The sequence below is a fragment of the Danio rerio genome, chromosome 22 (assembly GCF_052040795.2).
Source record: "Danio rerio strain M-AB ecotype USA chromosome 22, GRCz13ab, whole genome shotgun sequence".
In the NCBI taxonomy this organism is placed as follows: domain Eukaryota; kingdom Metazoa; phylum Chordata; class Actinopteri; order Cypriniformes; family Danionidae; genus Danio; species Danio rerio.
This window is the reverse complement of record NC_141042.1, coordinates 12499500-12526343: the sequence shown is the minus strand read 5'-3', so window position 1 is coordinate 12526343 and position 26844 is coordinate 12499500. Positions and strand designations below refer to the sequence as shown.

At 35.7% G+C, this 26844-nt stretch overlaps 1 protein-coding gene and 1 long non-coding RNA gene across 3 annotated transcripts in view; one reads left to right on the top strand and one right to left on the bottom strand.

Moving 5' to 3' along the window:
* Positions 1 to 11037, bottom strand: part of mgat5 (alpha-1,6-mannosylglycoprotein 6-beta-N-acetylglucosaminyltransferase) — a 114530-nt gene extending 103493 nt beyond the window's left edge. The window contains exon 1 of one of the 2 annotated variants that reach the window (XM_087303238.1): positions 10901 to 11037. The gene's annotated coding sequence lies outside the window, so the exon portion shown is untranslated. 2 annotated transcript variants of the gene reach the window in all.
* On the top strand, positions 1376 to 6252 carry LOC147838458 (uncharacterized). The gene is made up of 2 exons (XR_015521765.1): positions 1376 to 3802; positions 3974 to 6252. It is a non-coding gene; the product is annotated as an uncharacterized LOC147838458 (long non-coding RNA).
* Positions 11038 to 26844: the final 15807 nt, after the last annotated feature.

Sequence of the window (26844 nt, the reverse complement as noted above, 5' to 3'; positions counted from 1 at the left end):
TTTTATGGTTTTACATTAACTTTTCTAATAGGAGACTTACACATCTGTTTAAGGTAATGCACTTTCATTTAAAAAACAAAAAAACTAAGTAAATGAGAGAATTAATTTTGGGTAGTACTCAAAACCAGCAAAAACCACTGACAAGTCCTAGTCGTGCTTGTTGGTCCACTGATGAGCTGTTCAAGAACATACCGCTGGTAGAAAATGTACATGTATGATTGTATTAAAACTTAACTAAATCTGTAACTATAAACTGACTAACTACAGTGAACTGTATAAAGTCTTGCCAATAAAACAAAGAGACCTCTTATCAAAAATCCCTCAATTATTAGCAGAGATGAGCCAAACTACTTAATTTTTTTTACTGAGAAGTACTTTAAGGATTAAGTTTAACTCTTCTGCTCTTATATAAACTCAATTGTTGTTTTCAACCAAGATTAGGGTGTAATTGCTAGCAATTTTGATACACTTTCATGGTTATTCCTCACCATTATATGCTTGCAAATGTTCTTTCTGAAAACAGAAGATATCAATGCGAGTTCGACCTTTGTACACATTAAGTCTTGAGATAAGAAAACATACTGTGCTTTCTTTTTTCAAGGAAAAGGCTATCTGGACTTACATTTTAATTTACATTTGACAGTATAACAATACGACTCCATTAAAGTCCACGTGATATCGAAATTTTCACTGTTTATTTTAGCATGACATGTTAGTCTCAACTCTCAAATGAATACCTGCAAGTTAATTCAATGAATTTTTGTTTTTGGTAATTTAACTAATGAAGTAACTAACTAAAATATAGAACAATTTGCTTCCAAATTCCTTTGGAATGACAAAATATTCCTTCGATGATGTCAGTTTGACGGATTAAGGCTGGTTTATGCCCCATTCAAACACAGGGCGTCAATTGAACTTAATTGTGGGTCCGTCGGTGCTGCTTCAGAAGTTAGGAATTTCTCAACATTTGAAGCACTAATGGAAGCGTCAGCCAATCAGATTGCTTTATGCAAATTCCCCAGCTCAGGCAGTAGCCGATTTCAGACTTGTTTCATTGGCTTATGCTGCTATGATGATCGTGTCACTTTAGACACGCCCTCCATCAAGCACTGACGCTAAAGACCTGTGTGAATCGGGCGTTATACTTCTGCGTTGAGTGACTGATGTGACCCACGGCATCTACCTTGTGTGTGGTAGGGTTGTCGAGATACCATTAATTTATGTTAAGCTACTACACCAGCTGAAGAACACTGCAACAGTTTTGCAGACATCATTTTTCAAACAATTTATTTATTCAATTTAAACAAACAAATTAAATTTAATTAAACTCTACATAATTTGTTTAAATTCAGCCTTAAATTGTTTACAGCCACTTAAAGTTAAAAAAAAAAAAAAAAAAAAAAAAAAAAAAAACTTAAATCCAGTAAATCCAAGGAATCATCTCTGAATAATTTTTTTTCAGTGTATCACGATACCAAGTAGTATTGCGATACAGTATAATAGTGTAATAAAACTTAAAATACTGTTAAAAATATTGTTTTATAATTCATATAAGGCCTATTTTAAGTTAATTCATAATTCCCTTATTATTGAAAAAAATAATTACTTGCACGTCACTGTAGTTCAAAAAAATTTAAATTATTTTCAAAATTAAAAACATTGAAATAAAGATACAAAATATGAATAAAACAAAAATAAATTAAATTTGTTACAATTAGGCTAAATGAAGTGGTCAAAAATTGTTTTACTGTTTCCTGTTGCTATTTTGGAGTAGATAAACTGTTAATGACGATACTACCGTTAACAAACTAAAGTGGCACCGCCAGTATTTTGGTGCCATGGTATCAAGATCCCACCATAGTACCGGTAAACCGTGCAACCCTAGTGCGTACTCGTACATTTATACTTCTGCATTCAGTTTGTGTTAATCAACTTTAAATCAAAAAGGTAAACACAAAACAAGTTTCCATCTGGAGCTACTTTAAGAGACTTGACACTTGCAAACACTCGCTACAACTGGTTCACACGGCTCTCAGTCTCGCCCACACTGATCACGACTACAAAGCTGACCAATCCCAGAGCTTGCGCTACTCGTCACAGAAGTACAAATCAGCCTTAAGCCGCGCCCCTCAAACCATCAGTTTGCTGCAAGTGAAATAAGAGGAGGAGCTAAAAAAAAAAAAAAAACACCCCACCCCCTACTCAATATTCTATTTCAGTTGGAAACACATCATCATACTGGAATAAAAATCTGCAGAGACCTCCAGTTTATATGGACTTAAACCATACATAAAAAGGCACTCATTGGTAATTGGGGAATATCACCATAATTTTCTATATTTTAATATTTTCTAAAAAAATACTTTAAGAACATTTAGTATTTGAATATTTACATTGCATATGCTTCTTTACCTTATAAAGGGTTAAACTAGATCTATAATACACACTGGAGGATGAATCTAATCGCAGTGATTATTACGGTTGCAACATAGCATGAATTTCCAAGAATATACATCCTCATTCTTCAGAGTTCCCAGCATCTCGCATCAAGAATGTCATTTCTCCGGTTTTGTCCGTCAATGTTGAAATGCTGCCCTGAATGCTACAACTGTGCCTAAAATAGAGTTGGAATACAAAGAATATGCCTTTTTCCCCTCAGAAACTTGCGTAACTGTAGGACAACTATGGAAAAACGCTGATGAATAATTTACAATAGGCACCAGCGTTCTGACTAGGACTTGGTCAAAGACGTTATTGTACTGAGAACATTCAAAGGGTTAATATGCTTGTCAAAACACACAGTTCAGCTAACTATCAGTTAAGTGCTTTAGCAGTTGCAAATTTGCCTTGATTAAATTAACATACACAAACTACGTTTCTGATAAACTTGCATATCCTTTCCACCTCAGTCACTAACTCTGTTCTTAAACAAGTACTCCTCTTTGTATCTTAATGAAATTCCAAATAAAGCAATATACTTCTTGTTCCAGTCATTTAAATACAAGTACCAAGCCTTGCAATTTCTAGCTGTAATGATTTTTTTTACAATGATCCAATTTCCTGAGTTGAATCTTGCATGTTTACAGAGTCAACACAACTATAATATATTTATCTTAGCGTCTGTTTAAGCAGCCAATGTTAGCACAGTGTCACAAAAAAGAGTCATTACATTCTATTTGTACTTAAACACAACAAGTAGTTGAGTAAAAATTTAATTTATGGCTGCAATTGTTGACACAGGTTTGTAAAACAACCCAAGCATGCAAGTATATTTAACATACAAGATGCACCACTGCATTTCCTGTTGGTCTTTATTATCAAGGCTTCTCAGATATAAAATATATATATATATATATACACAATTATTTTGTTCATTGTCTGTTTAAGGAGCAGGTTGGTCTGTCACTCATGCCAGATGCAAAAGAAATTAACCATGCCTTGGAAATACTTGCAAATGAGATACACCAAAAGAGACACATACATGACCATGCCATTAGCCATTTCCAAGGCAAATGTGTCCTTGCACTCCAGAAAAAAAATATATATATATCAGGAAAATAGCTTTGGAAAATTCTAAAACATGCTAACAAGATTCAAAAGACAAAATTTCCATTTCGCATTTCAATTTGAAAAGTACTTCTCCAACAGGTAAATTGATAAAACAAATATTGAGGATATCATCTAGCACTAGACGGAATTCTGTCCAATGATATGCCTTCTTGAGTTAAACGTCCACCTTGAGAAAACAAAACAATAACAAAGACTCAAATTGAATATTTTCATTCCTTATTTAAAATTTAAAGTAATTTTCTAACAGGAAAATAAGCAAAATATATTGATGACATCATCCTGCACTAGACAAAATTCGGTCCAATCACATTCCTTCTAGGGTTAAATATCTCTCCCTCAAGAAAATAAACAAGAATAAAAACTCAAATTAAAAATTTTCATTCCTTATTTAAAAAATGTAAAGTTTTTTTTCTAACAGGAAAATGAGCAAAAACATTGATGACATCATCCTGTACTCGTCAGAATTGCGTCCAATCACATGCCTTTTAGGGTTAAATTTTTGTCCCCTCAAAAAATAAAAGGACTCAAAGATAACAATTCTAATTTAAAACAAAGTATTTTTCTTACAAGAAAAATTTACACAAAAAAGTGACATCATCCTGCACTAGACAGAGTTCTGTCCAGTCACATAAAAAATCTCATTTAAAATGTAAAAGTTCTTTTTGAAAAAGAAAATGAACAAAAAAAATTATTGCTTACATCTTTCTGGACAAGACAAAAAAAATCTGTCCAATCACATGCCGTCTATAGTCAAGTTTCAAGAAAAAAAAAGCAACTATTTGTGTTTTGACTAATTGCACTATCTGATCATTTTTATCGTCATGAGGTCATAATATTAATGTAGTGTAGCCTGTATGTGTTTTTGCTATAACTCTCAAAGTATCTGTAGCAATTGACTTGAATTTTATGAATAACCTTAATCTTTTTCTGAATAAAAGGTATGTTTAATATTCTGAATGAGAGCGAGTTTCAATTTTGGGTGAACTTCCCCTTTCAGATATCAGAAGTTGAAATTCACTAAAGAGACAATGCATAGCATTCATAGCATTCAAATTCCAAAAAAGTATCAAAACACAGAATATGGGCATTATGCAATCAGGAAGTATTTACAAGAGCTTCAGTCCAAATATTGCAACTGATATTTGACAGCCAACTCCACAAGAGTTTGACTCCACTGAGCGAGCCCTTTAATCCAGGCCAAAAAAGGCCTTTTCCTAAACTACACATGCAAGCGAAATTATTCCCGCAGAGGCCTGCTGTCAAAACAATCGTGTTGAAGAAATGTTCACATTACAGAATGTATTGGAGTTTAAAACAGTGTGGTTGGTGACAAAAACAGCTTTAACCCAAAAAAACTTTTAGCTACCAGATTTCCAACATAACCGCCACAGCAATGCATTTTGGGACATGCAGTTTTAAAGGGAACCTATTATGCCTCTTTTTACAAGATGTTTCAGCTCAAAATACCTCACAAATAATGTTTTAGAATTCTTTGAAGTTGCTCCCCTTAGTCTTTGATCCAAATTTTGGTGACTGTCGCTTTTAACTGAAATTACAGAGTGCTTTTTACAAAAGAGGGCAGAGCTACAAGTGCCTATGTGTCAGCATAGTGGCGGATTCAAAACAGGACTAGCGTTATCTTTGCGAAAAACTTTGGTGGCTCAGAAGAAGGTCGTCTATGGGGTCTACGCGCTACAACTCCACATTTATAATGCATCTTAGCTGATGACATTAGCTGCGTCCCAAATCCTATACTTAAGCACTATTCTATGCCATTTTGTAGTGCAAGTAGTGAGTTCACACTTAAAAACTGTAAACATAGTAAGTGCACTTTAATTACCCGGATGATGCACTCATCCAGCCGGTAAAATGAAGTGTGGAATGACGGACACTTCACGCAGTCAACGACCGCAGGTTTGCTCACGTAGCGGAAGGGGCGGAGCTATCGGGCGCACATGTTGGATAACTTTTAGATGGTGAAAGCAAATTCTACTACGAGAGTGACTATAGCGCCTCCCGATGGTGAATGCAGTTATACTCACGGCAGGTATTATTTGATAATTTGGTCATTTATTTCACTGATTTGGCAACCGTCAAACATCATCTGGGAAACGGTTTGAATTTCCGCTTGGTAAAATAATTTTGGAATAGGATTTGGGATGACACTACATACATATACTATGCTGTTGAGTGTGTAAGTGCATAAGTACATAGTGCATGAGTGCTTAGTGTGCAAATTGAGACGCAGCTATTATCTTCTTCAGCAGGTGAAAACTCTAATGGCGAACGGCTGCTTCTCACTCAGGGCTGATTATGCTAACAAGTGAGAAATTGTCACTAATGGGTGGGGTTTTCCCCCTCTGATAACAAGAATATAGGGAGAATTTCAATGAAAGCGTTTCTGCAGACTATTTTTATCAAGTGTGATTATAAAAAATAGAATTAATTAATTTTAGCCATCAGAGGATGACTATATTCTCACCCTGCTGCCACACAACTGTGTTTAAACCCCTTATAAACGTGATTTTTGCATGATAGGTCCCCTTTAACTGACCCAAGAATATCTTTCTAAAAACAGGTTCTGAAAAAAAAAAAAAAAACACAAATGTCTGTGCGTTTGACTTCGTGCTGTCACTCAGGTTTTGCCTTAAGAGTAAAAAAAAAAAAAAGAAAAGAAAGAAAGTCAAGACAATGACGATCAATGCAAATGACAGTCTCATGTCAATGCCTGAGGTGAAATCCTTAAAACAAGTTGTCCTGAAGTATCTCAGTCTGATTGGATAACATGTCGTTTGCACATTTAAACACACACAAACAAACTTTTCTGGTAAAACAGTTTATCCACTGCTACCTGGAAATCAGTTGCTGTTTGTATAAATTCGCGCCCTCTTTTTTTTTTTTTTTTAACCAACCCACAAATTACTGCACATAAAGCTTCTCTCATACAGGTTTGAGAGGTCTGAATATACTGAGTGCTTTATGAAATACAGCAAAAAGTTCAGAGAAGTAGCCAGTGTAGTCGAGGTGGGGGTTGTATCGACTGAGCCAAGGTCAACAGCAATTCATTGATGCCACAGATTAGATTCTTGATTTACGATGTTCTGACGGTCTATTTACAGTCCATCATTCCTCAGTCCAAGAACAGGAAGTTATAAAAATGGATCTCAACTCCTAAGCTTGTAATAACATGGACTTTGTTTGTGCTAGTTATGTATATTTCTCCATCCTATGAGTTTTAAAGTCAGGGAATTTTCTGTTCGGAGGAAAGCCGTTACTAGTAATTACTACTGTGCGTAATTAAATCTACGGATTAGAACAAATCCTCGACCTTAAGACTTAGACTGTCACATTTTTAATTTAATGCCACTACGGACTTGAATGAAACAGCATAATTACTCCCAATCAACTTCGTTTGCGTCTTAACAACAATAAAAAGTACTCAAAAGTAAGCATTAACAATGAATGTTGATGGAACAAATACAAAAAAATTGACTTTAAAACGGCCAAGCATAACATACAGTAATATTGTTTCTGTGGTGAAACATCAATATTAGTTATAAAACACTGCATGCATTATTAAATTATGCAGTGAAATTTGGAACCCAAAGACGGTGATATATGATGCGGAACAGCCAGATATTCTTCATAAATTTCAATATGTCATCTTGAAAACTCTTTTTAAAACATTATGCTGTTATATAGCCTTTATGATTTGGTTTGTCTATGAACACAAAACCTTGTTTACCACTTCATCTCTTTAATTACATCAAAGTCATCATTGAATTACAATTACACCACAATATATACAACTGTTGGTCTAGACAGCTAGACAGTAGGGTTTACAAACTGGACCTCAATCCCAAAACCTTCTGACACCTTAGCTCTTTAACTACTACACCAAAATCCACTTTAGAATAATTAGAGCTTATTAAAGAACTATGCTAGTTTATACAGTAGGCTTTACAAACTGTTCTGGGACTCGACCCCAAAACCTTCAGTTTATCCCCTCAGCACTTTATTTACTACACCAAAGCCACACTACAAGTACAATTACAGCACATTATATAACAATGCTGGTCTATAGTAAGGGCTTCAAAACTGTTCTGGGACTCAACAGTAAAACCTTCACTTCAATTTCTACACCAAAGCCACCCTAGAATTACAATTACATCCTATTATATAGTTATGCTGATCTATACAACACAAACTGTTCTGGCACTCAACCCCAAAACCTTCTTTTTGACATCTCAGCACTATAACGACTACACCACAGCCACTCTATAATTACAGCACATTATATATATAACAACGCTAGTCTATACATTACTCCTCACAAACTGTTCTGGGACTCAACCCTAAAACCTTCAGTTTGACCCCTAGCACTTTAATTACTACCACCAAAGCCACCTTAGAATTACTAATACACCATACTATTATTGTATACTTATGCTGATCTATACAACAAACTGTTCTGGGCCTTAACCCCAAAACCATCCATTTCTCAGCCAAGTTGTTCAATTACTACACCAAAGATACATTAAAATTACACCATATAGAACTATGCTGCTCTATACAGTAGGCTTCACAACTGTTCTGGGGCTCAACCCCAAAACTTTTGGTTTGACATCTCAGCTCTTTAACAACTAAACCACAGCCACCCTACAAAAATACTTACATCATATTAAAGAACTATACTCGTTTATACAGTAGGCTTCACAAACTGTTCTGGGATTCAACCCCAAAACCATCAGTTTTTCTCCTCAGCGCTTTAAATACTACACCAAAACCACCGTAGAATAACAATTACAGCATATCATATAACTATGATGGTGTACAGGCTTCACAACTGTTCTGGGCCTTAACCCCAAAATCTTCAGTCTCTCACCTAAGCTGTTTAATTACTACACAAAAGGCACCCTAAAATTACACCATAAGTATGCTGGTCTATACAGTAGACTTCACAACTGTTCAGAGGCTCAAGCCCAAAACCTTCTGTTTGACACCTCAGCTCTTTAACCAATACACCAAAGCCAGCCTAAAATTAAAATTTCAGAATATTAAGGAGCCATGCCTGTTTATACAGTAGGCTTCAAAAACTGTTCTGGGACTCAACCCTAAAACCTTCTGTTTGACGGCCCAGCTCTTTAACCAATACACCAAAGCCAGCCTAGAATTACAATTAAACCATATTATATAATTACCCTAGTCTACACACAATGCTTCACAAACTGTCATGGGACTCAACCCTAAAACCTTTCATCTGACACCCCAGCTCTCCATTTCCTTCACCAAAGCCACCCTAGAATTGCAGTTACAATATATTGTATAACTACACTAGACTACAAAGTAGGCTTCATAAACTGTTCTGGGACTCAAACCCAAAACCTTCAAGTTTTTCTCCTCAGCACTTTAATCATTATTACACCAAAACCATCCTAGAATTACAATTTCAGCATATCATATAACTATGATGGTGTAAACAACAGGCTTTACAACTGTTCTGGACCTTAACCCCAAAACCTTCAGTTTCTCAACTAAGCCGTTTAATTAATACACAAAAAGACACCCTAGAATACAGTTTCAAAAGTTCGCCCTTAGCTGATGACTGATTATGGAGCGTGATTGGCATGCTGTTCTGGGAGAGAGCCCTGAACTCGTGAGATCCTCGAGCCCGGGGCTCCCTCTTGTTGCAGGGCGAGAGGGGAGTCCGAGTTCAGGTAGGTCTCGAGAACTCCCCTGCTTGATAATGTTGGAAGTAGATTAATGCTATGAAGTGTCTATGCTGTCAATTTAGATTTGTTAATTTTTCTCATGTTACATGTTTTTGGTCTGTGGGAGGAAACCGGAGAGCCCGGTGAAAACCCATGCAAACACGAGGAGAACATGCAAACTCCGCATAGAAATGCCGACCTGGCCAGGAAGAGTCTGAGCTGGTGACATTCTTGCTGTGCAACCGTGGTGCTAACCACTAGGCCTCCGTGCTGCCCTGACAAGGAAATGGGAGGAGTAGGAGTGGAAGGGGGGATTCTTCAAGATGAAGATGGCTGAAGTAAGATACTCTGGTTATTTATAGTGGTTAAGGAGTCGTCTGATCAAATCAGTGTTAGCTAATGCGGACCAGGTGCTATCAATCATAATCACGTGCTCCTCTCGAAATTAGTTTATAAATAAACTTTACTTAATGTTTTTTAAAAACTGAACCAATTACAGTACAAATACTTATTTAAGTGATTTGTTAAAGGCCTAGAACGATCCAAATCCAGACCCGAATCCAAATGTTGTAGGTTTGATGCAACACATGAGTTTACCACAGGTTATTTTATAATGCACTTCAGAAGATCACTGTAGCATGATCTGATCTCATGTTACTTTAGTTTCTAAACCATTGCACCAAATGATTACCATACTTAAATACCACAGTATTTACATGCATTTGTACTCCAGGACATTTTTAAGAAGACAAAATGTAAATGTTTAAAACATGATAATACAGGAGTACAAAATGGTTATTCAGCATAACTGGCTGTGACATCTCACAAGTCCCTTTTTATAAACTGGTATTTCTGGGACTCGACCCCAAAAACCTTCAGCTTGTCATCTCAGTTCTTTAACTACTCCACCAAACACCATACCAGAATTAAATTTAACTTGAACAGTTGTGAATAATTACACCAAAAGCAGAACATAAACTGATGTGGCTTAAAGGTTACAGGCCTTGGATGGGAAGCCAAATGTTGTAGGTTTGAAACCTGAGGTAGATCCGATCACCAATTTACCCTTGAGCAAGACACTTTACCTCAGGCTACTTAATAATACGACTTTAAAGAAACGCTGTTGTGTTACCACGGTAAAGTGTTGGTTGACACATAACACTTTGACTTTAATCTAGCTTACAGACATCTGTTTTCGTACAACGCTTTTCTAACGTTCTGTACCATAGTAAAGTCACATAAAGGAGCACTAATGACACTGTTTAGACATCACATCGCTATACTACCGCGGTTGCTTATAGATGTATAACTGTAGCACCATATTCTCGGAAGTACCCGTGTTAAAAGCATGATACATTCATTTCAATACATCAAAGTACGAATGTTTCGCCATGTATGAGCGACACAGGAATGGCATATATTGCTCCTATAGGGGTTATTTGTAATGCTGTAGTTTAATAAGGTGTTAAACACCTAATGTGCAGATTTTAGCGCATAAACAACATAAATAAACACGTATATCACACATATGCGCGTGTTCCGCAGTGGACTGCAGCGCACCAAACGCGCCCTGCTTTCATTACATACGCGTTTATAAGGAAAACCGAACAAACACCCACCTGATTTGAGATTTGGGGTGATGATATGGACGTTAAATGCTGTGGAAAAGCCGGTGGTTTCACTGTGATCGGCGTCAGTGTGGATCCACGCACCTGACAACAGTCGGTGTGTTTCGTTTCGCTGTCTGATCACATTCAACACAAAGAGCGTCGAGACGCACAGAGGACGCAGGGAGCGTGGCGATTTTACGTACGACGTCGGAAAGCGTAAAAACTTTCCTAATGCGCTCTCTGAGGACCCCTAACTTCATAGAACCACACAGGTGGAATGATTGTTCAATTAATTAGTTCAATTACGTTAGAAATTGATTTCAGGCAGCCTAAATTGACCTTAATCACACCAAAATTGAAGGAGGAATCAAGTTAGGTGGAATCAAGTTAACCTACAATCCTACATTAACATGACAAATACACACTGTACATTGAAACCTATAAATGTATCTCTAAATAAATGTAAATCTATAAATGTCACTCATTTTGAACAATATTAATTCAGACAATATGAGTTTACAATAAATGGCAGATTCGTGGTTCAACAAATCATTTAGAATCTTTCTGGGTGAATAATTGGCTTGATTACAGGCCTAACCATACTTGAGTTTAGCTCACTAGCAGGGTCGGATTGGCCATCTGGCAAATGTCAGAAGGGCTGGACAATTTTTTAAATGTGGGCCGGTCATTTTTATTTTTTAATATGTATGGTTTTTACATGCAGGCAGCTTTTATCTCTTGCAAGATGTGAATATGATGATGATGATGAGGATAGTAATAATAATAATAATGAAGTTCTGCACAAGACTTTTGGCCAGCGGAGAAATTAAAATGGTCATGCCCAACTGAGTCTGGTTCTCTCAAGGTTTTTTTTCTTCACTCCCATCAGGTGAAGTTTTTTTTTCCCTCTCCGCTGTCGCCACTGCCTCGCATGGTTCAGGATTGGTAGAGCTACGCATCGATGAATTTGCTCTTCAGTGTTTGAACTCTCAGTAATGATTAAATCACACTGAACAGAGCTAAACTGAACTGAACTGAACTTAAACACTAAAACCTGAACCACACTGTTCCAGTTACTATGACCATTCATGTGAAGCTGCTTTGACACAATCTACATTGTAAAAGCGCTATACAAATAAAGCTGAATTGAATTGAATAATAATAATAATAATAATAATAATAATAATAATAATAATAATAATAATATCTGGCTGGTTTTGAGATGGGCCGACCCAATCAGAGGTTACGTGGACATAATCAAAATCTGGTAAAGAATGTCAAAACAGTAAGTGCAACACAAGCTAATTGTCAGAAATGGACCATGTCATATGGCTTTTATCATTTCACCATATGTACACCAATGGTGGGGCTGTGTCAGTGTGAAAACGTGGTCTACAGTGCCAGGGCTAAATTTTTGTCCCAGTCCGCCCCTGCTCACTATTCTGGTTTTAAAGGGATGTTCATCCCTAATAAGACTTGTTCACATTCATTCACTTTCTTTTCGGCTTAGTCCCTTTATTAATTTGGGATCGAACAGCGTAATGAACCGCTAACTTATCCAGCATGTATTTTAAGCAGCGGATGCCCTTCCAACTGCAACCCATCACTGGAAAACACCCATACTCATTCACACACATACACTACTGACAATTTAGCTTACCTTTGGACTTTGGACATGCCAACACGGAGATAACATGCAATCTCCACACAGAAATGCCAACTGACCCAGACGAGGTTGTGCGAGATTGTGCTACCCACTACGCCCCTATTCTTGACTTGTCACAAACCTATCTAAGTTTCCTTTTTTTCTGATGAACACAAAATAACTGATTATTTTGAAAATGTTAAACATGTAATCATCGACTTTCATTGTTTTCCTAGTATGATAAGTCAATGGTTACAGGTTTCTAACATTTTTCAAAATATATTATTTTGTGTTCAACAGAAAATTAAACTTATGAATGTTTGAAATGACTAGACTCAGGTTTCTCAGTAGCGGATGGCATCATAATTGGGTAAACTTAGAGCGCGGTGAATGGGAGAGTAGGCTACAACAAATAATTTTTACAACCCTATTTGCTGAAATAATAAAAGAATAACTCCACGATGGTGTTATCAAGACTTTCAGAAAAAAAAGATAAAAAGACTGTGAGACTGATGACGCCAGCCAGAGGAGAGAATAACATCAAATTTGCTTTCAGCCCCATAGAGGCTGCATTACAAACCCCTCACATACTGTAAGTGGAAATTCGTTATTTGAAATTTGACAAAAAGATAGCCTAATACATAAATAAATGCATATAAATGTCCATACGTTTTTTTTTTAACAACATATTTAAAACTTTCAAGGATTTAAGATTATACTGACCGTTAAACACATAATAACAGTCTTGTGAAAAGGGTCCCTTGAGGGTGAGACAATGGTGAGTCATTTTTGGGTGAACTATTCCTGTAAAATCAAGTTTATGAGCGCAATAATGACTTATTCATGTCGATGATTTCCACACACACAACCTTTGTATGACTTCTGACTTTGTATGTCTTGAAATATACTCTCACATAAACCTATTCTGTTTCTTTTGTAGCCGTGTTCTACCATATGTTGTTGTCAAACGCAAATACAGAATTTCTCCTTTGCATTTCACCAAATAAACTCTGGATTCAACGTCATATGGGGAGTAAACTATAACAGCATGGTAAATTCCGAGGTGACCTATCCACTTCTTGTAGATTAATAGATTTAGGATAGAACACGACGTGATGGCGCCATCTATTGGACAGCTTGTAAACTTGCAGCTTAAGCTGTTTTGGTTTGTCGTTTAAATTAATAGGAATAGCGCAATCGCCTCATAGCAAGAAGGTCGCTGGTTCTAGTCCCAGCTGAGTTCCATGTTCTCCACGTGTTCGCGTGGGTTTCCCCCGAGTGCTCCGGTTTCCCCAACAGAACAAAAGACATGTGGAAGGTGAATTGAATAAGCTCAATTGTTAATATTGAATTTGTGAATGAAAGTGTAATTGTGTTTCCCAGTGTTGGGCTGCGGAAGGGCATCCGCTGAGTAAAACATATGCTGGATAAGTTGGCGGTTGATTCCGCTGTGGCGACCCCTGATTAATAAAAGGACTAAGCCAAAAAGAAAATTGATGAATAATGAATTAAAGGGATAGTTCACTCAAAAATGATGAATTACTGACTGTTTACTCTTTTATGAGTTTCCCTATTCTGTTAAACATAAAAGAAGATATTTTGAAGAAATCTAAAAACATGTAACTATTGATTTCCATACAGTGGCAAAACAAATATGAAATTCAATGGTTATCAGCTTTTAACATTTTTCAAAATGTCTTCTTTTATGTTTAAAAGAAGAAAGAAACTGATAAGGGTTTGAAAGGATTACTTAAGGATTTCTTTACATTAAGACCACAACTTTCTTTTTCTTCAATTTAACACAATGAGTGTAGTAAAAAAACATTTAAAAACACTACTTTTCGCAGTGTAATTAAGTTTATTATTCTCTTCAGAACATTTTTTGGCCTTAAATAATGTGCGGTCACCATCATACAAATGCAAATGTCTATTCATACTGAAGTGCTTTTCCAATGAGAAGACTTCCAGCTGAATTCAGCAAGGGCTTTTAATAAAATACTCATAAAGAACCTTGATATTACTTCTTGGTCCATTTCCTTTCTTCACAAATACAAAGAGCATGTCCAGTGTTCCACGAATGTCATAAGACAAGGACAAACGTTGGACTATTTCTAAAAAAAAACAGCAGACTTTGGAGGAAACTTGTTTTTTCACTCTCTCTGTTAATCAATCTATATATCTCACTACCTTTCAGCATGAATAAACAGTAATGCAAGTATTAATCTCCCTCCACTTAACAGGTGGCCATCTTGACAGGTTTCTACGATAGCATAATTACACGCTTCGACGAAGATTATAACCCCATTCCCAGACATCCTACAAATTCTGTGCTCAAGGGTGTTTCAGTGCAAATCCTCAGCATGGTTCATACTTGAACAAGTTCGCACAAGTCTGCATGCCACATCATTTTAAAGTGCTGCAATCAGTGTAAAATGCCATTGAACACTTTCCTTTTTTACATATACATAGGGTAAAATTGTCCTTATATATTTGGCCGTGTTCATTTCTAACAACACGTATGCATGTGTGTGTTGGTTTTAGATAATCTTCCAGCTAGGTTTGCGGTGAAGAAATGAAGGAACCGGTGGTTTTGTTGCTATGGAAATGGACAGCGAGCTCTTCTGCGAGTCCAGCAGATTGTGCAGACTCGCACTTTTGCACAGTAAGAGGTCTCATAAAACGCTGATGTTTTCCTGAGGGCAACCTCAAAGTCTCAATGTCCTCGTTTTTTTGTGAGACCTCTGCAAAAATTTGACACCAGTTCAACTGTTTATTGTATATTTGGACAGATAAATCATATTTAAAGAATAAAATTGCTTTTTACAGATACTATTAAGCGGATCTCTACTCTTTTATAGCTAAAAAGTTGCTCCTCTTAAAGAAAGTTCCTCCCCAAATGAAAATGCTCTTATCATTTATTTGCACTCACGTCGTTCCAAAACCATTAGACTTTGTTCATCTTTGGAACAGAAGTAAAGATATTTTATATCAATATCAGGTCATGTTAAGCTTTATTAAACAGTGCTGAATTAAATATTGTGTTTTGCAGGACCACATGATACATAAGATAATAAAAAAGTTATACATAACTGACATAACGGAGTGGTAATCTATACTAACTACACACAATATAAATACTTAAACTAAACACAAAACCTATTAAACGGGCTACACAAATACTTTTAGATAAGACAAAACAATGCAAAACAGGTATTTAACGTTGAAGAAAACAAGTACGATTTGTGGTACATTCACAAATAAACATAGTCTTCTTTACAGTCCTTGTAAGATGGAGTTTAAATTAAGTGTCTGGTGCATTAAGAGTGAAGTGTGTTTCTACAGGTGGTTTGTCAAACCCACTCACCTGGGTGAGGCATACTCAGAAATGCACAACGTTTTGAGAGAAATATAGAGAGAATGTAAGAACGTGTTTGGTGCTAACAGGTGCAAGTGTCTGGAGAAGTGTCACTTCAGACTCAACTTAAACTCTGAAAACTGAACTGACACTGTTTCAATTCACAATAATCTTCTATGTGAAGCTGCTTTGACACAATCTACATTGTAAAAGCGCTATACAAATAAAGATAAATTGAATTGAATTATATATATATATATATATATCCCTTATTTTCCCCCAATTTCTGTTTAACGGAGAGAAGATTTTTTTAACACATTTCTAAACATAATAGTTTTAATAACTCATCTCTAATAACTGATTTATTTTATCTTTGCCATGATGACAGTAAATAATATTTGACTGAATAATTTTCAAGACACTTCTATACAGCTTAAAGTGACATTTAAAGGCTTAAGTTAATAAGGTAGCTAGGCAGGTTAGGTTAATTAGGCAAGTTATTGTATAATGATGGTTTGTTCTGTAGACTATCGAAAGCTTAAAAGGGCTAATAATTTTGACCTGTAAATGGCTGTTTAAAATTAAAAACTGCTTTTATTCTAGCTGAAATAAAGCAAATCAGACTTTCTCCGGAAGAAAAAATATAATCAGACATACTGTGAAAAATTTCTTTGCTCTGTTAAACATCATTTGGGAATGATGTGGTTTAATCCAAACTTTCTAAAGAGAATTAATCACTTTATAAATGGTAATAATACATTTTGCACAGTAAGAGGTCTTATAAATCGCTGATGTTTTCCTGAGGGCAACCTTAATGTCTGAGTGTCTTCTTCATTTTGTGAGGACCATGGGCAAAATTTCGCAAGGCTTCGACTGTTTGTTGTATATTTGAACAGATTAGTCATATATTTGAACGCTTATTAAGGTGATCTCTCTTCGTCTAATTGTTAAAAGCAGTAAAAGCTCCAAAAAGTAATTAATTACTGTACTGTAAAAATGCTGGGATCCACACAATACCTTTATGTTCTCCCAACACAAATTAAAAAAATTATGAACTGTATTGTTTCAATTCATTTTAAATAAGTACAATCAGCAAAAGTCAATCAGCAAAAGTCATTTTTTAAATGTAATAAATCATTAAAATTGTACTTACATTATACCTTTTAATTACTTATTGTGTAACTGTAAGTTCTGTTTTAGATCATTTGATTACCTATCTAAAAACCCAATGCTTAGACAAGTGAAATTAAGTGTAATTTTTTAATTCTGAGTCAAATTTTCCATACATTTAATTGTTTCTTAAGCATTAATAAATATCTTTCCTTATGGTTAAAAAATGTAACTATTATGCAAAATATCTGAATAACAAATATATGCACAATTTCTGTGGTTCTCTGAATATATTCCTTATACCATACATCAGTAATATATAAAATGATTTCTCAGTAATTATTTATCAATCCCATGCAATTGTCTTAATAAATGTAGACTTCTTTAGTTGAAAATGGTATTTTTTTGATTCTCTGAATTGATTTATACAGACTTTTTATATTTATGTACAGAATTTAAGCAAGTGTGTTTTAACCCAGCAGGCACATAATGTCATAAGACGTTAATATTAGGTTAGATTTAGGTTGTGATGTCAGGAGACCAAAATTCAATGTCTAGCCAGTGTCTAAGGACAATGATATTTTGACATCTAAAAGAAGTAGATTTTAGGTTGTGTTGGAAAGTGACCAAAATCCAGTGTCTAGCTAACATCTTAAACATCTTACTGCCATCAAATACTGACCTTTATTCCTCAAGTATGACAGCCAAAATCCAACGTCTAATAGACGTCATAGGGGTATTGTCCACACAATGTCAAGCTGTAACATCATTAGACGTTGATTTTTGGTTGTTTTTAGGTTGCATTGCAAAGTGACCACAAACCAACGTCTATCTGACGTTGGAGACTGACATCGATCTGACACTGGGTTCTGATTTTCATTTAAATGAAAATTAAATGAACGTAATTAATTGAGCTAAAAATGAAAAGTAATCCCTTGTTTGACTGATGTTTCGGCTGTTTTGTAAGAACGGTGGAGAAAACGTAACAACACGGTGAGCTGATTATTGTTTAATTGAACAGATTAGTGGTGTTCAGGGGCTAAAATTGCTTATAAATGATAATGTAAAGTTGATCTGTCCTCTTGGGCTTTCTCTTGGCACACAGAAGAGCTTTTTATAGCAAAAAGGTTTAATATTTATAGCATTAATCGAGACCAGAATGAAGATGTTCTCATCAGTTCTGTAGTCATGTTTTTCCGATCACATAAGACTTTCATTCACCTTCAGAACACAAATAAACAAATTCGTCATGAAATAATTAATCTGCAATGGAAGTCTGTTCCACAAAAAATCAAAAATCAATCAAATAATAAATTCACATTATTCTAATTAATCAAACAGTCATTGATGTAATGAGAATATTGAATAATGGACTTTAACTTGCATGAAAAAAGCTTGTTTTTAATATAATATTAATAATAGAAACCAGAATTGAATGATATGAGGTTGAAATTACACGTTGATGTTTTTCCTGATCATTTTCTGGGCTGTATTAACCTTTTTAATGAAGTTTTCTGAGAATTGTCAACTTCGATTCAGGTCTAAAACTCTTGAGGAGAAATAAAACATGGAACTATTCAGATGCTTTTGAAAACGATCTCAATTTTGAAGGCTCTCTCAAATACAGCCTCTAAATGTATCCTTCGTTTTTCCTTGAAATAAAACACAACAGATGAATCGTTGATGGCCCAGAATGTCTTAAAATATCCCAGAATATCAGAACAACAGTATGTTTATTTTAGATTTTATTACATAAATGGACCAGGTGGAACCTATTTATGCAGGTTGTGAACATTATTTTATTGAATGTCAGCAAATAAGGTATTCTCCTCTAAAAATATGTCTTATTTTTCATTTAAGCCATGAGTTTCCTACTTAGCCAATTCCCAAAGACAACAAAAAGAAAGGAAATAGTGGCGTAAAAGCACCTATACACTATTAAAAAAGTCCTCAAGTGAAAGTAAAAGCACACATTTTTGAACTATGACTATTATGATTCCTGAGGAAAAACTACTCAATTACAGTAATTTTAGACGTCTCTCCTAAAAATCCTTTCGGTTAATTGAGAAATATTTTTGTGAATTTGTTGTTAGAGCTGACTGTCAGTCTGCCCATCTGGTTAGATCAGTCTGACTTATCGTTAAATAATTAATTAATTAATTAATTTTTTTAATAATGAAACTTTTGGTCATTCTTTCTCAAAACATTTACAAAGCAATAACTAAAGTATTCAATAGATGTTCTTTGAGATGAGATGTTAATTTCTCAACCCAGACTCATTCTGATTATGTACCTCTATATACATTTCTGGAGAGAGAAAAATACGTCCCGTGAGCTATTTTTTTTTACAGGTTTTATTTTTGCGAATCCACCAGAGGCCGCTGTGTACGCTTTTTTAAATCTGAAAATTCATACCTATGTGTGTCATTCACGCCTGCAGTTATTGCATAAATCCACCAGAGGCCACTGTTGACTGACTGATTTACTGACTGACCAACCGACTGATCCTCCAAACCCAACCAATAGTGTTTTCAAAAACACAGATTGATTGCCCACCCCCTTCGCTAAATCCAACCGAAGTGTTTTAAAAAGCAATTCAGGAATTTTTCTCCTGATTTTTACCACGTTTTCATATTTTACCACATTCTCACCCTGTTATTTACTTGTTTATTTTATTTTTTTAATTCAAATTTTGTCTTACCTGCTTTCTGGCACAGTTCTTCACCGGACTTGAACCCAGTCATCGTGGTCAACTCCGCTCTCCATCTCAAGTCCACCGACATACATGTCAAGCTACCGAACAAACTGATAACAGCGGGAAAGTAGTCCATACAAAGGTAAGCATGAAAAGGACCGGCATCATACAGCCCTGTAGCGCTCTTTTAAAGATAAAATGCAGCCATACGTACTTCTGGCTACATAATTCGCGATCTCCAAAAATGTATACAGGGCTTCAGAATGAGCCTGTTGTAATTTCTGCTGGGTTTTGAACATAACCCAGATCGATTAATAAATGACCCCATGGAAAAAAAGTAATTAAACAAAGTCAGGCATGAAGTGTAAAATTTGACTTTACAGAGGACCACTGCTGGTTCCCATGACAACACTTTTTGTGAAGTTCACGGATAGGGAAAAATATGTTTAGCTACCGTGTCATAACATTTCAGAAACAATGACAAAAAATGAATCATGCACTTGACACATTTCATTGTTGATGCTTCAGTTTTCATATTAATATTATTTCACGTCACGTTTCTGCTCTAATATGCGGAAGGGATTTTTACACCACATCCTCTTTGCTTATGCTAGGTCTAGCAGAAGCAATAGTTCAAACACACACAAACACACACAAACACACACACACACACACACACACACACACACACACACACACACACACACTCTCTCTCTCTCTCTCTCTCTCTCTCTCTCTCTCACACTTTTTCTTTCTCAGCAACACAAAGGGCTTTGTTAAAGGTTTATTGGATCACATGGATGGCAGTAAGAAGTTTCCCCATATAGATGTCTGCTATATAAGGTAATAAATGCAAATTACGTATGACATAAAAGTTCATACTTGGATTTCAAATATATTAAATATGTGATGGCATATGCCTTTTATTTATTTTTTTTATGAACCTTCCACAAACATTTTGATCATTGTTAGATGGATGGAGTGGGATTGTAGGGTTTTGAGTTCCTTTCTGTAGTAAGCTAATTTCACTGTGATAGGGTATTTCCAAGAGAACTTTGATATATGGTCCATCTCTCGCTTGTAAGGCGGTACTGTATGTATTTAGGTTTTTTCATTCATTCATTTTCTTGTCGGTTTAGTCCCTTTATTTATCCGGGGTCGCCACAGCAGAATGAACCGCCAACTTATCCAGCAAGTTTTTACGCAGCAGATGCCCATCCAGCCACAACCCATCTCTGGGAAACATCCACACACACATTCACACACACACACTCATACACTACGGACAATTTAGCCTACCCAATTCACCTGTACCGCATGTCTTTGGACTGTGGGGGAAACCGGAGCACCCGGAGGAAACCCACACGAAGGCAGGGAGAACATGCAAACTCCACACAGAACCACCAACTGAGTCGAGGTTCGAACCAGCGACCCAGCGACCTTCTTGCTGTGAGGCGACAGCACTACCTACTGCGCCACTGCCTCGTTTAGATTTTTTTCAATGAAAATTAAAATAAAATGTCAAAAAAATATATGTGTTATGGCAATATGTTGCAAAAGTGCCACGTTACTTATTTTTTAAACCACTGGAATATTAAATATGGTAAATAATGTTGGCTAGCTATATATGTTATGCTGTGTTCACACCAGACGCGGATGAACCCTCAAGCGCAAGTGATTTACATGTTAAGTCAATGGAAAGACATGAATTGACATCTTGTGGTGCGATATGTGCAAATGAGGCTGTGCAAATTATGCAATTCGGGCAAATGAAGTGGAGCAAGTTGATCGTTTCGTGCGATTGACTCACCGCTGAAAGCTTCCATCATCCAGGTATAGTTTCTAGAGGAGTTTATAAACTCACAGAACTGGGTGCACCTCTGAATGCATCTACTGGACTCAGGCACGGCTCCAATTGAATCTACACTGTTTTTCATCCTTCCTAAAGCACATAAAGCACAGCTAATCGCTCAATAAAATCAATGTTGGCCATTTAGTAATGAAGCTAGATTCACCGGGCAGACAGAAGCCTCACCCAAAGGTGAATTTGACACGCAAATGAAGCGATTAAACTCCAAATGCTCACTCATTTTTTGCCAAATGATGTTTTTGTTGGGTAAATGAACAGTAAATATTAGTCCAAATAGTTCTGTGTAAAACACCTAAAGACTAAAGTTCTAACAAATTTCACACTCATTCATGCATAGGCAAGCTTAGAGGGTAAAATCCATTCTACTTAATAAAAATTATATTTTTAAAACCATCATTTTCTGTTATAGCTATATATCTGGCATGTTTCAGCAATAGCGTATCCCTTAAATGCAGCATTCTAGGACTAATCTGAGAAGGATGGACGACCTGAGTGAATACGGTTGAAATAAAACAATGACAACATGTGGTGCATTGCCCAGAATGCAGAGGAGGGTGCAAAATCCCAGCTCAAGAAGAGGATTTAAATGGAGACAGCCGAGCCAAGCTGGGAGTCACTTCTTGAAGTTGTCATATTTTGAAGTAGCTTTCACCCCCCAAAAATCCAGCTTCCTTCAGGGCAGAGTTGTACTCACACAAGACGGATCTGAAGGCGAAAGAATCTGATGACGAATGTGAAAACGCACAAGGGCAAGATCAAAGCAGAGAGCATAATAAAAGAAATTGAGGGAAGGGTTGAATTAAATGGAGCAGATGGATCCTGTATCTCAAAAAGAACAGGAAAAGCGCGGTTTTCTGCTGAGACTGAGATATTATTGTACCAATCAGTGAAATTGCCCTCAAATTGCTGCATGTTCACTGTTTCTCTCTGCTCTTTTTTCTTTCTTGAAAAACAGAATGTTTTCTGTCAAACAAATAGTCAAAACGTGTCTCTTTACATACAGTGTGTGGTCAGTAGTGCAGTGTGTTTCCCTGCACTGAACAGACATTCAGAAAATAGCTTGCAAACACCCACACTAGATGTCTCTTCTTAAATACAGTGCACACAAAGAAAAGGATATGAATGAAAAAAAGGCTTTAGAAATACAAGATGAGCCTTAAATTCTGTAAATGCTTCAAAATAATTCGATATGACACGCAGGGTCGTCGTTTAAACCAGGACAATCAAACTAATTGCAGAAACGTGTGTGGAGTGTATAAATGTCTATACAGTATTCATGGCTTAACACTTTCTTTCCACTGCAGGAATCCCCTGCCTACACACATTCATCCAAAACAACCGCCTAGCAAATCTTTTGAACCCGTCTCCATGCTGAGAAGTTTAGCGGGTGATTTTTATTTTTTGGGGGGAAACACATCAAAGCTGCGCAGCTTTATCTGTGTATGCAGTACCTCCAATAAGACAACTGGAGCAGTTGTGAGCAGATATACAACTTTACGCGTAAATTTTAGGAGGAATATAAAGTGAAAGACAGGGAAAACTTTCTTTTTCTTAAGGTATTATCCACCTCGTTAGTGCGTAGCCTAATTGCAGCTCTTAAGTCACACTGAGAGTATTTCTTTCATCACCGATTCATTCATCAGGACATTGTCAGGGTGCAAATTATTCATTGGCAACGTTCTGACAGAAATTTCTTGGAATCTTTTTAAGGTTTGCCTTGTGCGATCCAAATTGTCAGTTGGCGCCCTTTGTACTGTCATTTAGCTGACGATTTCCTAAAGACGTTTTAGCACTAAAGAATTCGTTAGACCTACTCTAAGTTTAGCTCATGTAAATATTAAAGTGTAGTAGTTGACCCTGAATGGAGCACCTCTGAATTCTACAGTATTGCTTGGCGATGCAGTAGGCCAGGGGTCTCAAACTCAAATTGGTGGGGGGCCATTTCAGTGATAATTCCAACACAATCAATTGGCAGTTCGTATTTTTTAAATTCTAGTTCGTACAATTTAGTACGATTTGCTCATCCCCCAATGACGGTCGGGTTTAGGGGTTATGTGCCATGCCTCCTTTTTAAAATCGTACAATTTCATACGGCTGAACTGGAATTCGTATAAATTAGCCACTAAACTGCAACGTAAAATACGTTTTCTCATGAGATCAGGCTGAAGGTCGCTTTAACATTCAAGCACATGAAAAAAGGGGAAACCTGACATAATTGATTCATCTTCAACAGACACAATGTTTATACCTGTCATAATGCAAATCAGCAAGTTTATTGTGTCACACATCAGCTGCTGAAATATATCTGTGTTTGTTGTGTGTATGACCGAGCGTTAGACACACACTCCGTCATTCTTCCACCGAGTATATGTAGTCAAATCTCGAGCTTTTTGTTTCTTGTTGAACATATTGAAGGGGTAGTTTAAATTGCTATGAAAATACTACAAATAATAGGCATAATCATTTTTATTCTGTCCCAACCAATTGTATTGTCGTAGTAGCGTCAGAACAGCAAGCAGTTTGAGTAACTTAAGTGACTTTATTGGAAATTGTTCTTCTCAATATCTTTCTTTTTTTGTAAAACTACAACAAAGAGAAGGAAAAGTATGTACATATTCACATTTACTTGAACAATTTCACTTCATCCAGCTGTACAATTTCACTAATGTGCATAGTTTTTTATGCAAATCTTAATAAGCATATGAGGAAAATCTATTAAATGAGACCATTTGAATCGAATATTAGCATAATTATCATATTTCTTACACCATTAGCATAACGTGTAAGCTATGAAGAAGCATTTGTACAACAAAATACAAGCTGATAATAATCAAACGACCCTTGAATGTTTACACCTATTTGTAAATATTCAAGGGTCGTTTGATTATTATCAGCTTTAGTAAAAAGTGAAAGTAAAACTAATCTGAATGCAGTACTTTAAATGTCGACTAGGTGGCGGGTCAAAACCACAAGTGGCAAGACGTAAATAAAATAAAAGCAATAAAAGCAATAAAAATAAAGCAATGGTTTGCCTATGTGTACAGCAATAATAATAATAATAATAATAATAATAATTCGGTAACACTTCACAATAACAGTACATAAATAATATAGTATTAAAATGCAAACTAAACATTATTTTGAATTAATGATGAGTTAAGGTGCACGCTAATCAATTTTAACAACAACATGATTCACAAGAGTTCATGTGTAAATGAGGGCTAACTTTATTACTTGTTAGTACATGATGTTAAATAACGCATTAATTAACATTTAAGGTTAGGCTAAATGTAAGCAACATGAACATCAACTTTGCTAATTGCTAATGTATAATTATGTCATGACTAGGCCCACACGAAATCTATATGCATAGAAATCTGCAGATTTTCAGCCCATCATTGAGTCTATTTATCTAGTTTTGTGCAAATTTATATTTATTTATTTATTTATTTTTATTAATTTCAGTAATATTACTGACTATGTCACAATCAACAGTGATCCAACCGTCGTAGATTGCTGAAGGACATTCACATTCACATGAACTACAATCCGGCATTAATATGAACTACAAGTCCTGTCATGCAACACACACACACATACACCTGCTCCAGGTCTCTATTGATTACACTCCCACATCTGATGCTGCCATGGCTGATTAACTTTCACATATTTTCACCTCTCTTTCACACTCACTGAGTCTTGTTAAACTGTATTGTGAACATTATGACGCATTTCCCTTTTCTTGTCTTGCCATATACCAATCTTTGCTTTGTTTTGTTTGTTTGTTTACATTGTCTGCTGCCTACCTTTTGGCAAACTGACTGTTTATTGACAACAACTCTGCATTTGCCTGTATACATCTGTTTGCCCTTGCTTTGACCATTGCTTGCCTGACCATTCTCTTGACAAACCTACATTTGTATCCACACTCCATTGTCAGCGTCCCACTTCATGTTACAGACTAATATGAAAATGTTTATATGATTTACTTACAATACATTTGTAAAGTAATAATTTCTGTCCTTTTGGAGATGTTTGGGGGAAAATTATAGACTTGCCTTGTTTACCAAATAAATGGATCTAATAACATTAAATAAATATTTAAAAAATATTATTTTTTATTGAACATATTAAGTTTTTAGTTACAATACACCTAAAATTAGTCAGCATAAATCCACAGATTTTTCACAATATTCTGTGTAGAAATAACAAAAACTGTCTGCAGATTCTTTCTGGCTCTAGACATGACTTTGCTTGAAGGGGCACATCATCCTTAACTCCTCCTTAACTACTCGTGAACTCGTGTTTAAACTGTTCATGTTGTTTACAGAACACTTTTTTTATTGTTATTCCGTGCAAACGCACTAGACAGACATGCATAAGAAGTTCATGAGTAGTTAAGAATAAGTTATATTGATGTGCCCTTTCAAGTAAAGTCATGATATAATTATATTTATTAACAGGTCATGGGTTTATGATGGTTAATATAAGCATAAACAAATGTGTCAATTAATACTTTTATCAACAAACAATCATGTACTTTCAAGTAATTAAGGTAGCGGTTATTCACACAGGAATGACTCATGTTAGTTAGTTCATAATTAGCGCACACATTAACTCATCATTAATTCTTAATAAAGTATTTCTTTAGCACATCGTTATTCATGTACTGCTATTGTAAACTGTTACCAATTATTCTATTTGACAGTGTTCGAACTGCATAATGTTGCTATTAGATAGCTTTAGAAGGAAACTTTTTGCACATTTACAGTATGGGCCTATCCAATTACGTTTGTAATGTTGTTTGAATTAACAATTTTAACCAGATATATAGCATATTTGTAGCCCATATATTAATCCAGAGATATTGACGGGTTTGGGGGCTTAAGGTGGACCCCTCAATACTGAACACTACAAACCCCAAAATCTACTAGTAAAAATGGTTATTAAAAAAAAAATAAAGCATAATCACACATCAGAAAAGTACAGGATACTGCAGAGAATAACTGAAGGACTTTCTAAAAATGTCTTCCCTTCATTTAGCCTGTTATTAAAATATTATATTGTAATAAATATAATAACATAATTTATCTGTATCAATTACTCTAATTCATTCATTAAATCAACTATTCAATCGTTAATTTAATGACAAGTTCAATACGGCAAAGACTTAAAGAACTTTGGACGTAAAGTTATTAATTTGCTAATTCTGCGTCATGAAGTGGGTTTCCACCCCGCCAGTGGATTGCGCAGAAGTGCACCATCTCTCTCGTTCGTC